Raw genomic sequence first — 14,693 nt, 5'->3', positions numbered from 1 at the left:
TAGATATCAGCCTTTATATCAGTTTTAAAGGACAAAAACATCTATAACAAGAACTTACATTCTCTACAGCTCTTTATATCCATGGAATACAAAAACTTCTCTACCTCTTTTATAGTTCTTTAGACACCTCTCCTCTGTAGTGATGACACAGAGTCATGTAATGAAACACTCAAAATGTGGAGTTTCTTCATTAATGGAGGATACCTTTCCCATATCATGAACAGAGTGCTCAATCATGCCAGGAGTAGATTTTGTAACATTCACTATTAGAGGAACCCCAATAATGAAACCTGCATTCCATTCCCATTCCATCCTAGCACTCTTATCTCTCTCTCTCTCTTACAAGTCATCAAACAAATGTCTCCGTTTTGCAAGCTGATCCTACCATGGGAGTCTTTTTCTATCCCTTCATTGATCTCTTTCTGTCTGCCACCTAACCTAAGCAAACTTATCATCCATAGATCACTCCACAGAGGAGAGCCACATTCCTCACCAGGCACTTTGAACCAGGTATGGTGTTATTTACAAATATATAATCAACAATACCCTTGTATCTGGTCCCTTTGGTGAATTCAATATTAAAAGGGCCTCTTGCCAGTCCAGGTGGTTCAGTGTGTGGTAGATGCGGCAACACACGATCAATGCATGCTCTCATCCCGTTCTCTCTCTCTCTCTCTCTTGCCAGTTTAAAAATCTTATTTACTGCATTTCTTCCAGGAAGTGTCCAGCCATCTACACAGGTGAAACAGAGAGTTATAGGGAGCATGTTTAAGCCATTAGGATGAAACCTAACACCTTACAAAGCCCATTGTAGAACACTTCACACCAGTCGATCAAAGCCACATTAATCTCTGTGTGTGTGTTCTTTCACAGGACTTCAATGACACTTGTCAAAGGAAACTTATATTATATATCATGATGGTCTACTTTAATGATAAAGTAAACTACGAGGTTAAAGTGGACATTTCGAGATTAAAGCCAAAATATTAAACTTATTTTTAACTGGGGATCACATATTTCTCCAGGCCTTTATTATCAACCAACTTTTCAACCTTTCCCTTGATCTTCTCTAATGGCAGCTTTTTCTCAGATACTCTCATTCTGCCTTGACTTTGTTCCACCCTTCCACCTTGTACAGTACGTTACCTGCTCTTTTCTTTTCAGTTGCACATCTGATAATGATAAAGGTTATATAGCTTTAACATTTTCAATATACCTTTAACCTTTTTTCCTATATAAATACCATACACCTTAGGTTTGGGGCGGAGTGGTGTTTCTGAGGCTAGGGATTTGCTCTGGCAATCGGAAGGCTGCCAGTTCAAAACCTGTAAACGCCAAAAGTGATTCTACTTCGTTGGGCCCTTGCAATTGCTCCACGCTGTTTATGATGTTAATCTGCATCCAGCCCTGCATGTAGGCCCTCCAACCTTCAGAGAAAAACCTGGGAGTTGTTGGCAGATTTGGCACTCCGGCCTGCATAAAAAACCTCACATTGGTTCCATTCCATCTGAACTTGTGTGGTGTCGAGGTGTCACCCGTTGACTGGCTGCACTCTGGTCCTAACCTGGGGTCCTGAGTTGGTTCTTCATGTGGTGGGTGTGGAAATGCGCTAACAGCACGTGCTCCTAACCGCTTAGGTTTGTCAATTTAATGTATTAGGATTGGTAAACAGTCAGCCAGCAATAACCCTTATATTCGGAATTAAATATGTCAAAGCAACGTCCGGCATTTCAGGGGCATTATACAAATTACACAGTGCCTGCAGCTAAAATGAGAAAAAGCAATCATATAAAATTAAAGAAATAGGAACTTGGGTAAAAAGAAACAGTAGAGAAGCACTTAAACCATACAAAACCCCAAGGACTCCTCTAACACAATTAAGATAGGAAAACTGTCAGCCTAAACGATAAACAGGAACATGGAGAAACAAAACAAAACAAAACCAGAAGTTTTAGATAACAAGTTTGTCCAGGTGTGAGGCGTCCTTCTTCTTTATGCTGCCTCGCCAGCACACCACCGCGTAGAAGAGGGCACTTGCAACAACCGTCTGGTAGAACATCTGCAGCATCTTATTGCAGAAGTTGAAGGACGCCAACCTTCTAAGAAAATATAGTCGGCTCTGACCTTTCTTACATAGAGCATCAGTATTGGCAGTCCAGTCCAATTTGTCATCCAGCTGCACTCCCAGATATTTAAAGGTCTGCACCCTCTGCACACAGTCACCTCTGATGATCACGGGGTCCATGAGGGGCCTGGGCCTCCTAAAATCCACCGCCAGCTCCTTGGACTTGCTGGTGTTAAGGTGTAAGTGGTTTGAGTCGCACTATTTAACAAAGTCTTTGATTAGCTTCCTGTACTCCCCCTCCTGCCCACTCCTGATGCAGCCCACAATAGCAGTGTCATCAGCGAGCTTTTGCACGTGGAAGGACTCCGAGTCATATTGGAAGTCTGATGTATATAGATAGATATAGTTTTAATCAGAAGAGACCTAATCCGAGCCGAGCAGTACATCAAAATCCCAATCTGAAAAGACAGCCAGGCTTAACATCCAAAATCCTGTGAGGCTACCAGGCAGACCAGAAAGAATGCCTGAGCAATGTCTACATCCTTTCAAATATTTAAGCCCCTCCCATTATGTAATTGCCTAATAATTAATGCCAATTAAATCCGCCTGGAAAAAGAACAAAGGAAAAACTCCAAGACATAAACTCAAAGAGCCTAAAGCTACAATTAACATAATGGGCAAAGCCTAACAGTGACGAGAAAAGCAAAAAAAGTACAAGGAAGGAGCTGCCATGAGCAGAGCCCAGTCCAAACCATGTTGGGATGATCTTAAACATGTGTGATGTAAACACCATTTAGAAATGTATAAAAAAAAGTCAATGTGCTTGTAAAGTTTTCTAAACTAGTCAGGGTCGTACAATTTGCACAATCAAGAAATGTTAGATGACACAATTATGGATTTGCTTAATGGTTTATTGCACCCTAAATCGGGGACCTTCTGCACATTCTCCCCATGTTTCTTTGTTTTAGTATAGTTCAGAATGTTTCCCCTGCTGATATCATGAAGTATTATTCTTTAATATTACACAAAGTAATATAGAAACTTCACATTTTTAACTGAATAAAATATAAATACACTGTCAGTATATGCTCCCAACCAACCAAAAACTGTGCAAAAGTCTTAGGTACATGTCAAAAATTCACAAGTAAGTGTCAGTAGGCTTTGTACCAAAATATTCTATAATGTTTCAGTAATTATTTACCACTCTGATGCTGATCTCTTTTGACCATAAAATAGGTCAGTACGATAGCAATTGATGAGAATAATTCATAATTAACTGCAGAATTACGATATTTGCCATAATTCTTGAGATATTATCAAAAATTCATTTCAGCGTTCCTCTAGAGGGCCTCTTTCTCTTAAAGGATTTGGCTCAAAAACTAATCAGCAGATTCTCATCTTATAACAGGCTTAAGGTTCGAGTTTGGCATTTTTTCGTCAAGCCGTTTTAGCTCTTGACTGTCCTCAATAAACTGTGACACACATACAGACACACATCCATCATCGAGATATCACTGTCTTTAGTATCGGGGACCCTAAAACACTAAGATCTGTTGAAAACCGGCGATCAAAATTTTTGATGAATGTAAAGCTTTCAGCTTAAAGCTGGTGGAGGGCACAAACCAAAAATTTTCTAAAGTGAAAATTCTTTCAAAAATAATGAAAGGAAAAGTTTTACAGATTGAAATTGGACAGTACCGTGAGTTAAAATGATTTAACGAGACTCAAACAGACTGAAGTGTTAATATACAGTATAATACTGCAGATCTCACTAAAGTTTTGTTTTGTGCATCACCATTTTGAATTGACGTCATAATCTGAAGTCAAACAAACTTGGACTTGACAGACCAGTCCTGAATTTCCAAGCTGGAAATCCATCTTAAGGAGGTGTTCCAGTTGAAAATTCCGACTAGGATCTCAGAAGTTCTGACTTCCCACTTCAAATGGAATGCACCATTAGCCATTGGCTCAAAGTGACTGATCGGGCTTTTGACCACAAGGCGGTGTCTTCTTTGCAGCAGGCTGATTCTGTTTCAGCCCCGCTACAATTTCACAAGGTACAGAGGGGTAAACAACATATTTTAAACAAGCCCAAATGAGACTCTGACCAAGATGGATGTTGAAACAGCATAAAGTTGTAAACTACTGCAAGAGGAGTTTTAAATCACATGGATAAAGAAACTGAATAATTTTACTAATATAGACAATGTATGTATGGATTTTAATCCAGGTTCACCTTTTCTTTAACACATTTAACTACTAATTGGCTGATTTTGAGGTAAATAACTGTAAGGAGTATAAAGCTGGCGGATGAAATACTAAAGATTTGAAAGAAGTGGAAAATAATACCTCATCTGTCTTGTTTCACCTTGTTTGCACTTCTCACATTTTACGGTTTACAACTAACCCTCAATAAAATCAACTCAAGAAAACAAAGACTTATCAGCATCTGTTTCCAATGGGTTTTGTTTTTTGACTGTTACTGCATGAGAATGTAAGTGATCAACATAAAAAAACAAGCTAAGTGTAATTCTTTGTTTGATTATTTAGACTTTTATATTCTCTTTGCCCAGGGGAGATTTTGGTATTATAGATTTTTTTTTCTTTGTGAGAGGTCATGCATGCTAGCTTGTAGTTTTCTTCATTCCTCTTCTGAAAGAACTCCAGTTTCAGGTCTATTTAATGCCCTTAGTAGATTGTTGTCTCTGTTTTTACAGAAGACCAAACTGCCTCAGCTAGGATCCAAGCAGGTCTCACATTTATCTCAATCTGGATGGAGGAACGCCATCTCCAGTTCAGCGTGGCAAAGACAGCCGTACTACTTGTCATCCCAGCCAGTCTGTCTATTCAGTATCCTCTTTCTGTAAAACCTGACTCATTATTACTAACATCTTCCAAGTCGGTGTGCAACCTTGTTGTGGTGATCGATGTCCAGGTAAACTTCACTGACCACATTGCAACTGTCTCTTGTTTGCGTAGATCCACTTTGTATAACATCCACAAAATTAGACTTTATCTGATGAAGTATGCAGCACAACCTCTCTGGTCCTCTCACATCTGGAATACTGACACAGATGATTCAAGATGCAGGAGCATGTCTTCTACTTTACTAGCTGAGATGGGAGCATCTCACTTCTTTTTTACTTTCTCATGTATAAAGTATAGTGAAAGTACTGGAATCGTCCAAAAATTAGATTTCGAGATTTTAATGAATCTTGACGTTTTAGGCAAGGTTTATACTTCACGCAACACAACATGTTCAACAGCGGAAGCTACTGCTACACAAGCAATGTACTGTTCATACTTGCATGCGTACTTTACGTAAATCTGGAAGATTCCACCAGGTGGCAGTGTGAGATATCATCACGGTGAGAAAAGGTTCGGCTTTGCTGTGTTGTGAATTGCCTGAAACATCCATTAAATTCTGAGGACACCTTGCCACAATATATCTGAAAAGGATGTTTAATGATGAAATCCATCAGTCCAGGGATGCACCCATTCCAGCAAGCATCACACTCGAGACAGAAACAATCCCTGGATGGAGCATCAGCTCATTGCAAGGTGAACACAAGCACTGACGTACACTAGCGCCATTTTATAATAATAATAATAAGGCATTTTAGCGTCATCAAATCCCCAAACCTTCATGTCTTTGGAAGGAAACGGGAGCACACTGTGAAAACCCTCCAGGAAAACATGCAAACTCCAGGCAGGGAAACAAGGGACGTGACTCCCTGAGAGGCAGACCATGCTGCCACAACATGTGTAATTATTATCAGTATTCATTTATTAAATTAAGTTAATGACTTATTTGTAAAATGTAATATACATACTTTAATGCATTTCATCGTGAAAGTGATATCAAGTATAAATCTAAGGACTCTAAATGTGCAGAGAGATGGAATATCATAAATGTAATGTGTTCTGTGTGTGGCGATTGCTGCTACCAGGTCAGGAGGAAGCCCCAGAAGCACGTAGTGATTAACAACTGGGTTAGTTTTAAGATGACATTTACGACGGTCTACTTTAATAATAAAGTAAACTACAAGGTTAAAGTGGGCATTTCGAGATTAAAGCCAAAATATCAACTTTAATCACAAAATACACCTTTAACCCATGTCCTTAGGTTTTTTCTCTGTGGCTCAAATACGCTGCCAAACATTCTGATGCTGTTGTGAAGGTGCAAAAAAAAAAAGACAGCATAGAAGATGGTGTGTGAGTTTTTAAAATGCATCATGTCATTACGATGGAGAATATGCAATGCTTGAACATGAAAGCGCCTCGAATGCATTTGTATGTTGGCATTTTGCTTCACCACATCGAACCATTCATCAAACATCGAAGTGCGCACATTGATCCTGGAGGATCCGCATAGTGGCTTTCTGTCACATGTAGATAGTAAACAGAGACTCTGACGTCACATTCCAACTTTTTTCACACAGCACCCCGTGACCTTTTGCTGGGACTGCAACTTGCACACGTGTCACATTAATTTCTGAGGGCCTGCTTAGAAGACGCATCAAATGAACGCTGGGGACGCGTGGCAGCCATGATGTGTGAGCTGCATGAAGTATAAACCAGCCCTTAGGCCACCCTGAGTCTGAAAATACACAAAGTATAGGGAAAGTATTGGAATTGTCCAAAAATTCAATTTCAAGATTTTGATGAATCTCAACGTTTTAGACCTCCCTGACTCCGAACATACAATTTTTGGAATTATGTCTGTGTGTGTCTGCATTGGTGTGTGTCTGTAAACATGATAATGTGAGTACACTTTCAGTTAGGTCAACCAAATTTTGCATACAACTATTAGGAACAAAACATAGATTTCTATTAACTTCTGGAGTTGATCTCATCCATTATGGAAGATGGATGTCTGAAGCGGAGCTCCGTTAGCAGTGGCTTTATTTTTTCTCTTATTTCTTATTATCCCGAGGTATCCTGTTTTTCCCAACCTGAGGAGTTTCTACTACAGTATATAAACATGAGTAACAAGAAAGGGGGTCAGAAAGAAACGGAAAAGAAACCTAAAATTACACCCAAATCAAGACAGGCATCAAGCCCAAGTGCAAGGTACAGCCTTTCAGAGACTGACCTGGAACAGGCAGGTGAAAGCACAGACTTCCCAGGACCCCGCTCCACTGCTTCATCTCCAGTCGAGAGCGAAAATGGGAGCGAAGGTGCAAGTGATACAGGTCATGATAGCTTGCCAATTCCAGAAGATCACTTGAAACTAGAGATGGCCTTGCAGTCCACGCATTCATCTACTCATCGCGAGCCGGAAGCATCGGCTGTAACGGGGGTTGCCACTTCACCCGCGGAGAACGAAAGTCGAAACAATTTGTCCGACCTGAAGGAAATGATTGCAACGGCCATAAATGAGCTCAAGAAGGACATTCAGAAAAATATGAAGAAGGCTTGCTCAAGACAAATGAGAAGCTGCGGCTGGAGCTGCAAGAGATGCGGCAGAAATATAAAGACGTGGGAAAACGTATATATAATCGTTTTGATGCAGCCTTTAAAAGTATATTGGGAAAAATTGAGAAAAACATTCAGGAAAATGCGTCTAAACTGAGAGAATGTGCCGATCAGCTGGAAGTCGTTAAGCAGACATTCACGACTCAAATTGAAACAGTGGAACATCTGGCATCTACTTTCGATGGAAAAGCTACAGCTGAATGCAAAAAGCCGAATGCAAAAAACTCGGAGACAGACTTGCAGCTCTGGAAAATGGATGCAGAAGGAATAATATTAGAATCGAAGGTCTACCTGAGAATTGTGAAAACCCAAACCCAGTGAAACTCGTAACTGAACTACTGTATTCTCAAAAATAATTGGAGAGGACTTTAAATCAGATACCGAGATAACGGCAGCTTATCGCATATGTGGATCAAATACAGTGATCCCTTGCTATATTGCGCTTCGACTTTCGCGGCTTCACTTAAATGTTAAATGATTTTAAATGTAAGCATATCTAAATATATATCATGGATTTTTCGCTGGTTCGCGGATTTCTGGGGACAATGTGTCTTTTAATTTATGGTACATGCTTCCTCAGTTTGTTTGCCCAGTTGATTTCATACAAGGGATGCTATTGGCGGATGGCTTAGAAGCTACCTAATCAGAGCATGTATTACGTATTAAATAAAACTCCTCAATGATATGCGATGTGCTTCCCGAGCGGTGCTTGATTGTTTGCTTTTCTCATTCTCTCTGACGTTCTCTGCTCCTGACGGAGGGGGTGTGAGCAGAAGGGCTGTTTGCACAGAGGCTGTTTGCCTAGAAGATACGGAAACTACTCTAAAAATGCTAAAAGACTACCTTCACATCACTCCCTTCTGTTGCGGCTGCTTTATCGCGGTGCGCATACTTAAAAGCCCAACAGCACATATTGATTTTTTGATTGTTTGCTTTTCTGTCATGCTCTCTCTCTCTCTCTGACATTCTCTGCTCCTGACATGCATTCTTTGAAGAGGAAGATATGTTTGCATTTTTTTAATTGTGAGAAAGAACTGTCATCTCTGTCTTGTCATGGAGCACAGTTTAAACTTTTGACTAAAGGGTGTTATTTCATGTCTAGAGGGCTCTAATAATGTTAACAGTGTGGGAGAGTTTATAAGGGCTTAAAATATATAAAAATAACCATACAAACATATGGTTTCTACTTCATGTATTTTCACCTATCGCGGGGGGTTCTGGAACGCAACCCCAGTGATCGAGGAGGGATTACTGTACCTCTAAACCTAGCACTGTAATTGTCCGCTTCGAGAGATTACAATTTAAGCTTAATGTAATGCCACTTCTCAGACACAAACAAGAGATTATATTTGAAAATAAACACATTCGTATTTTCCCTTACCTCAACAAATCCACAAGCAAGAAGCCTGCAATGCAATCCCAGCAATCACCAACACGAACGAAGATAAAATCATTGACCATAAAAATATAATGCACACATTTAGAAACTACTATAAATCCTTATATTCTACTGAGTTCAAAGAAGACAACACGCAATCTAATACATTTCTGGATACATTACAGATACCACAAATAAATACTTTTATTATGGAGGAACTGGTTAAACCTCTGGTCCTATCCGAATTACTAGATTCTATAAAGTCACTTCAGAGCAGGAAAACAGCAGGCCCTGATGGCTACCCTGTCACATTTTATAAGAAATTCTCCACTCAGTTAGCTCCCCTCTTATTATCAACATTTACAGGAGCTAGAGACAATCAAATTCTACCTCAAACTATTCGCCAAGCATTAATCACCGTCTTTCCTAAACAAAATAAGGACTTATTACAATGTGCATCATACAGACCAATTTCACTTCTGAATAATGATGTTAAGATACTCTCCAAGGTCCTAGCTGGAAGGATGGAGAAAGTGCTGCCTTCGGTAATATCACAAGATCAAACTGGATTTATTAAAGGCAGACACTTAGCTTCCAATCTCCGATGCCTGTTTAATGTAATATATTCACCTGCAAAGTCAAACACCCCAGAGATATTATTATTGTTGGATGCAGAAAAAGCATTTGATATGATTGAATGGAACTACCTTTTCATTACATTAGAGAAATTTGGGTTTGGCCCAAACATTTGTGCATGGATCAAACTACTGTATACCATTTCCAGAAGCTTCAGTTTGTATTGACAACATTTGTTCAGACTACTTTAAACTAGACAAGGATGTCCCTTGTCACCACTGATATTTGCAATCGCCATTGAACCACTGGCAGTTCACTGTCAAAATGGTTATTAGATAAAGGGGATTATCAGAGAAGGACTTGAACAGAAAATTTCTCTATATGCAGATGATATGGAATTGTATATATCAGACCCACAAAATACTGCACTCCTAACAGCACTAACAGAATTTCAAAAGATCTCTGGTCTCAGAATTAATCTGAATAAAAGTGTGCTCTTTCTAGTGAATTCTCAAGCATATAATATTAGATTGGACACCTCCCCTTTTATTATTGTAGATCAGTTTAAATGCCTATGGCTAAACATCACAAGTAAACATAAAGCTCTTTATCAACAAACGTTTTATTTCAAAACATTCCAATATACATCAATAAATCATTCTTTAAGCAATTAGATTCTTGTATAGACAGTGCTATACAAAGGGTTAACAGGTGCATTGAGCTAAGGTGCATGCTCAGCTCTTTTTCTTTTTTTCATTCAGTTTTAGTATGTAAAACATGTTATGTCATAAAAACAAGCTTCTCTTTTATTTGTGAGCTTCAAAAGCCTTGTGCTCCTTATCCTCGTCTTTTCATTCTCTGCGTTGTACGTCTAGATGAGCATTCACTGGTTGTCAGCACTCCTGCACTCACAGCCTGCCCCTACGACTAAATACAAAATCAAACCTTTGATTTTACCGCAGCCAGACACAGACTTGTTGGTCAGTAGGCGATCACCTTCACATGAGTATGCCACTGACTTGATAAGATTATGAAAATGAACTGAAAACTGGTAAATAAAAAAAAGCATCAAATATGACATGGGCTTTGCCTAATGGATTACTTACTTTAGTTTCTATGCTTCCATTTAATAAAAACTTGTGCAATGCACATCCGAAGTCACATTAGACATATCACCTTGATTTTAAAAATGCTACGGTACCAGTCATAGAGAGGTAATAAAATAATTTAAAGATATTTGCTGCCTCTTGCCTTTCTTTAGTGTTCGCTTGCGTGTAAACATCTCTTCACCAGTGCTCCCACACTCAAGTGCATTCCCATAAGGCATGTTTCTCAGACTTCTCATACCTCACCTCCTGCCTGGTTTTATACTTTCTGTCTTTGAAGGCGACTCTCAGTGTGCCTTGTATGCCTAACATCTCTTCACTGGCACTCCTACCATCAAGCACACATTCCTGTAAAGCCTGCGCTACTCAGACTCTGTCATTAATGAGCCGTCTTTCTTGCTTCCTGTCTGGTCTCATACTTGCCATCTTTGAGGACTCCTCTCTCAGCATACCACCCATGCCTTTACTACTCTTTGTCCATCTCGGACTCGCACTTCCTCTTTAGTCACACCACCAAAGCCAAACTGACCAATCATACCAAAGCCATACTGGCCAATCAGATTGCTCTGAGGGACTAGACGCACAGACCTTGCTGATTTTTGTATAGTAGATAAGGCCTGCCTTCACTCCCTATTACATGAAAGGCGATGCTCCACCATGATCAATATTAACTGTCTAAAGCAGAGTGAGTGATTTAGGGGTTTAAGCAGAGGTTGGTTTTAAACCCCACACACCCTCCATATTTCCAATTTAATAGTCTCTATAGTTTCCCTTATTCCTTATTATTAAAAGTTACCAGGCTTGGGTGTAGAGGATTTCGGGTCAAGGGTTCTGTGCTGAATGGGGTCAAGTAGGTTGGCATAATGTCTAAGCATCTCTGCAAATTGTCCGAGAGGTTAAGATGAGAAATTAGATTTATGGTTTAACATGTATGATAGATCTGTAGTATCAGTAGGAAAAGCATTTGGGGGATTAGCTGTGAATATTTCATTCTGGTGAGATGCAGTGGTTTGCACTGTTGGCCCATACCCCCAGCGGACAGAGCGAAGTCTTTGCTTTGTGTGATTTGAACATTTTACTCATGTTTATTTATTTCTTTAAACACTCTTTGGATATTCCAGCTTTTCTCCTGCATTCCAAAGATGTACATGTTAGGATAAATTGTGATCATCCTTCACTCCATGTGAGCAAATGTGAATGTGTGTGTGTGTGAGAGACCGAGCCACGCAACACCATTTATGACACCTTGTAAGTAATACTGGGAAGGTAGGCTTTGGCGGACCTTGATGCTCTGTTAAATTTAGCTGTTTTTAAAATGGTAGGATTTCGTTTGACTTTTGTGTCATATCATGTGGTTCATTCTGCTAGACAATACCAGCTCTGCTGCCCTGCAGATTTACCATCATTGAAGGTACCCCTAATATCCATCCATCTTCTAACCTGCTGAATCCGAACACAGGGTCACGGGGGTCTGCTGGAGCCAATCCCAGCCAACACAGGGCACAAGGCAGGAACCAATCGTGGGCAGAGTGCCAACCCACCGCAGGACACACACAAACACACCCACACACCAAGCACACACCATGGACAATTTAGAATCGCCAATCCACCTAACCTGCATGTCTTTGGACTGTGGGAGGAAACCGGAGCGCCCGGAGGAAACCCATGCAGGGAGGATCTGGGAAGCGAACCCTGGTCTCCTAACTGCGAGGCAGAAGTGCTACCACTGCGCCACCGTGCCGCCCTACCCCTAATATCACTAATAAATAATTAATATAACGCTTTTCTAACCTACTCAAATTGCTTTGAGTGGAGAGCCATGTCAACCACCACCAATGTGCAGCATCCACCTGGATTATGCAAAGGCAGCCATTTTTGTACCAGTACACTCATCACGCGTTAGGTACTATGTGTTGAAGAAGTGAGAGAGAGCACCAATTAGAGAAAGGCGATAATTAGGGGGCCAAAAATAGGTGGTGGGCATTTTAGCTTTTCGAAGAATGCACAAGGATCTTTTATGAGCACAGGGACCATACCTCTGTTTAAGCCTTGTCTGAATGACAGCACCATTTTTTACAACACAGGGTCCATGTCACTTCACTGGGCATTGGGGTCCACACACTGACCACAGGGAAAATGCCCCCTGATGGCCTTAACAACACCTGTTATAGAAGCAACCCAATTTTTTCCTAGATGTTCCCCCATTCAAGTACTGACCAGGCCCAAATATGCTTAACTTCACGTGGATTACCTGTTCTGAAGTGCAGTAGCAAGGCCATCAGTATTTAGCATATTATTGCTCCTGACTTATACATTACACATGGAGAATATCTAGCATAACACATACCTATAAAATAGATATCACTTTGATGGCAGTTGTTATTCTCCTACATTCTTTATTAATTCATTTTTGAGGCTATTTGATTCAGTTAAAAACATCCATTTCTGCTGTTTTCTTTAAAGTTTACCATCACATGATGCTTTGTTATGGACCAAAGTCACACTCCACCCTAAATTAATGAGTGCTTGGACCTTCATCTGCTATATATATTTCATTCTGCATAAGATATGGATATTGAACAGACTAATTAAATCCATACACCCAAGGCAAATGTTTGAAAATGATGCAGAGATTCGAGCAGAAGCTGACGACACACACGGTAAACCAACCAGTGAGTGTGACCACCATGGGCTCAGTGAGGTGTTATACAGGTGAGGCCAAGCACGTGACAATATTTTTGAAGTAGCACTTTTGAAATACTTCCACCACAGTCCACTTCTTGTACACGGTTATGCTATCTTTTAATTTTACAAAAAATAATCAAAGAGATTAGTACATGCAATGGCACTGTCGTTTATCAGTCTTACTAAAGCAATCGAGTCCACTGTCTGCATCCTTTCTTGTGGACATCCTTATCTACTGTCCAGTGGCCATAAATTCATTTTAACACCTTCTATAAGAAGATTTGTCATAACAAACACCTCAACGAACGACACGTCTTTCGGACATTTAAAAAAGTGCCAATGTGACACAGAGCGCTATTTTAAATATGCTATTGAAGTCCAAGAGCCAAACTAGTAATGTATGTTTCAAATACACGAGGGTAAAGATCGCAAAATGAGAGTGCATGTGTGACCGCGGCGAATTACATTGCCTTTACATCAGCTTTACAACACTAATCCTCCAGCTGGCAGCAGCGTCCATCCTTCAAGCGACAACAAGCAATCCACTCTACAAGTATCACTCGTATCCCACTGTCGGGAGTTTATCTACTTGGACTTTACTTACTATTTCAAATAAAACGATATTTCAAAAAATTAATTAACTTGATTTCGCACATCAAAGAAATAGAAACAGTCACTTACCTTGTTTTTTGAGTGGCATTGCTTCCTTCTAATTTTCCATCAACTCTCTAATCGCTAATCCCTCGGGTCGAGCCTGTAGCACGTCTAAACCAATTAGAGGCTTTCAAACGCATAGGATTATGGGGTTTGTAGTTTGATGTCCTGTAGCGGAATCCTGCGCTGAGCCTTGTAAGAATAATGGAACAGGCGTCACTTGGCACTGCTAATAAATTATAGGTACTGCCTATCCAGTAAAATTAGAAGTAACCGTCTTAAAAGTACACTGTATTGGAAAGGAAATGTATGCTCCAAAGTAGAGCTGGAACATTCAGAGGCATTGTAGGTGGCTTACCAAATTTAGCTGTAGAAAGTAATGTTATCTTTTGAACATAAGTTCTGTTTCTATAAAAAAAATTCACTCTGTTTTCACATTTTATTTTTATACAACAGCATAATATTCTTTAATGTCAAAGTAAAAGCAGATTATTATTATTATTAGTAGTAGTAGTAGTCGTAGTAGTAGTAGTAGTACAGTATTTATTTATTTATTTATAGAGCAGATGCCTTTATCTGTAGTGATTTACAAAGCAAATTATACATACATGTCTCCTGGCAATCTCTAGCTAGGATGTAATGTGTGCAGTGGATTTAATTAGGATTTTTTCACATTGTTTAACAGAAAAAGCTCCTCCTTGTTGAAAAAGAACAGAACAGATATCTGCAAAATTGCCTAAATTAATTACAA

General features: G+C 39.8%; 1 long non-coding RNA gene across 1 annotated transcript in view; it reads right to left on the bottom strand.

The window, feature by feature from the left end:
- LOC120525085 overlaps positions 1–14,041 on the bottom strand; it is a 76,987-nt gene extending 62,946 nt beyond the window's left edge. The window contains exon 1 of the long non-coding RNA XR_005632884.1: positions 13,970–14,041. This is a non-coding gene — a long non-coding RNA (uncharacterized LOC120525085). The remainder of the gene's footprint in view (positions 1–13,969) is intronic.
- Positions 14,042–14,693: the final 652 nt, after the last annotated feature.

The sequence above is a fragment of the Polypterus senegalus genome, chromosome 3 (genome assembly GCF_016835505.1).
Source record: "Polypterus senegalus isolate Bchr_013 chromosome 3, ASM1683550v1, whole genome shotgun sequence".
Classification (NCBI taxonomy): domain Eukaryota; kingdom Metazoa; phylum Chordata; class Cladistia; order Polypteriformes; family Polypteridae; genus Polypterus; species Polypterus senegalus.
This window is presented reverse-complemented; position numbering and strand designations above follow the sequence as displayed.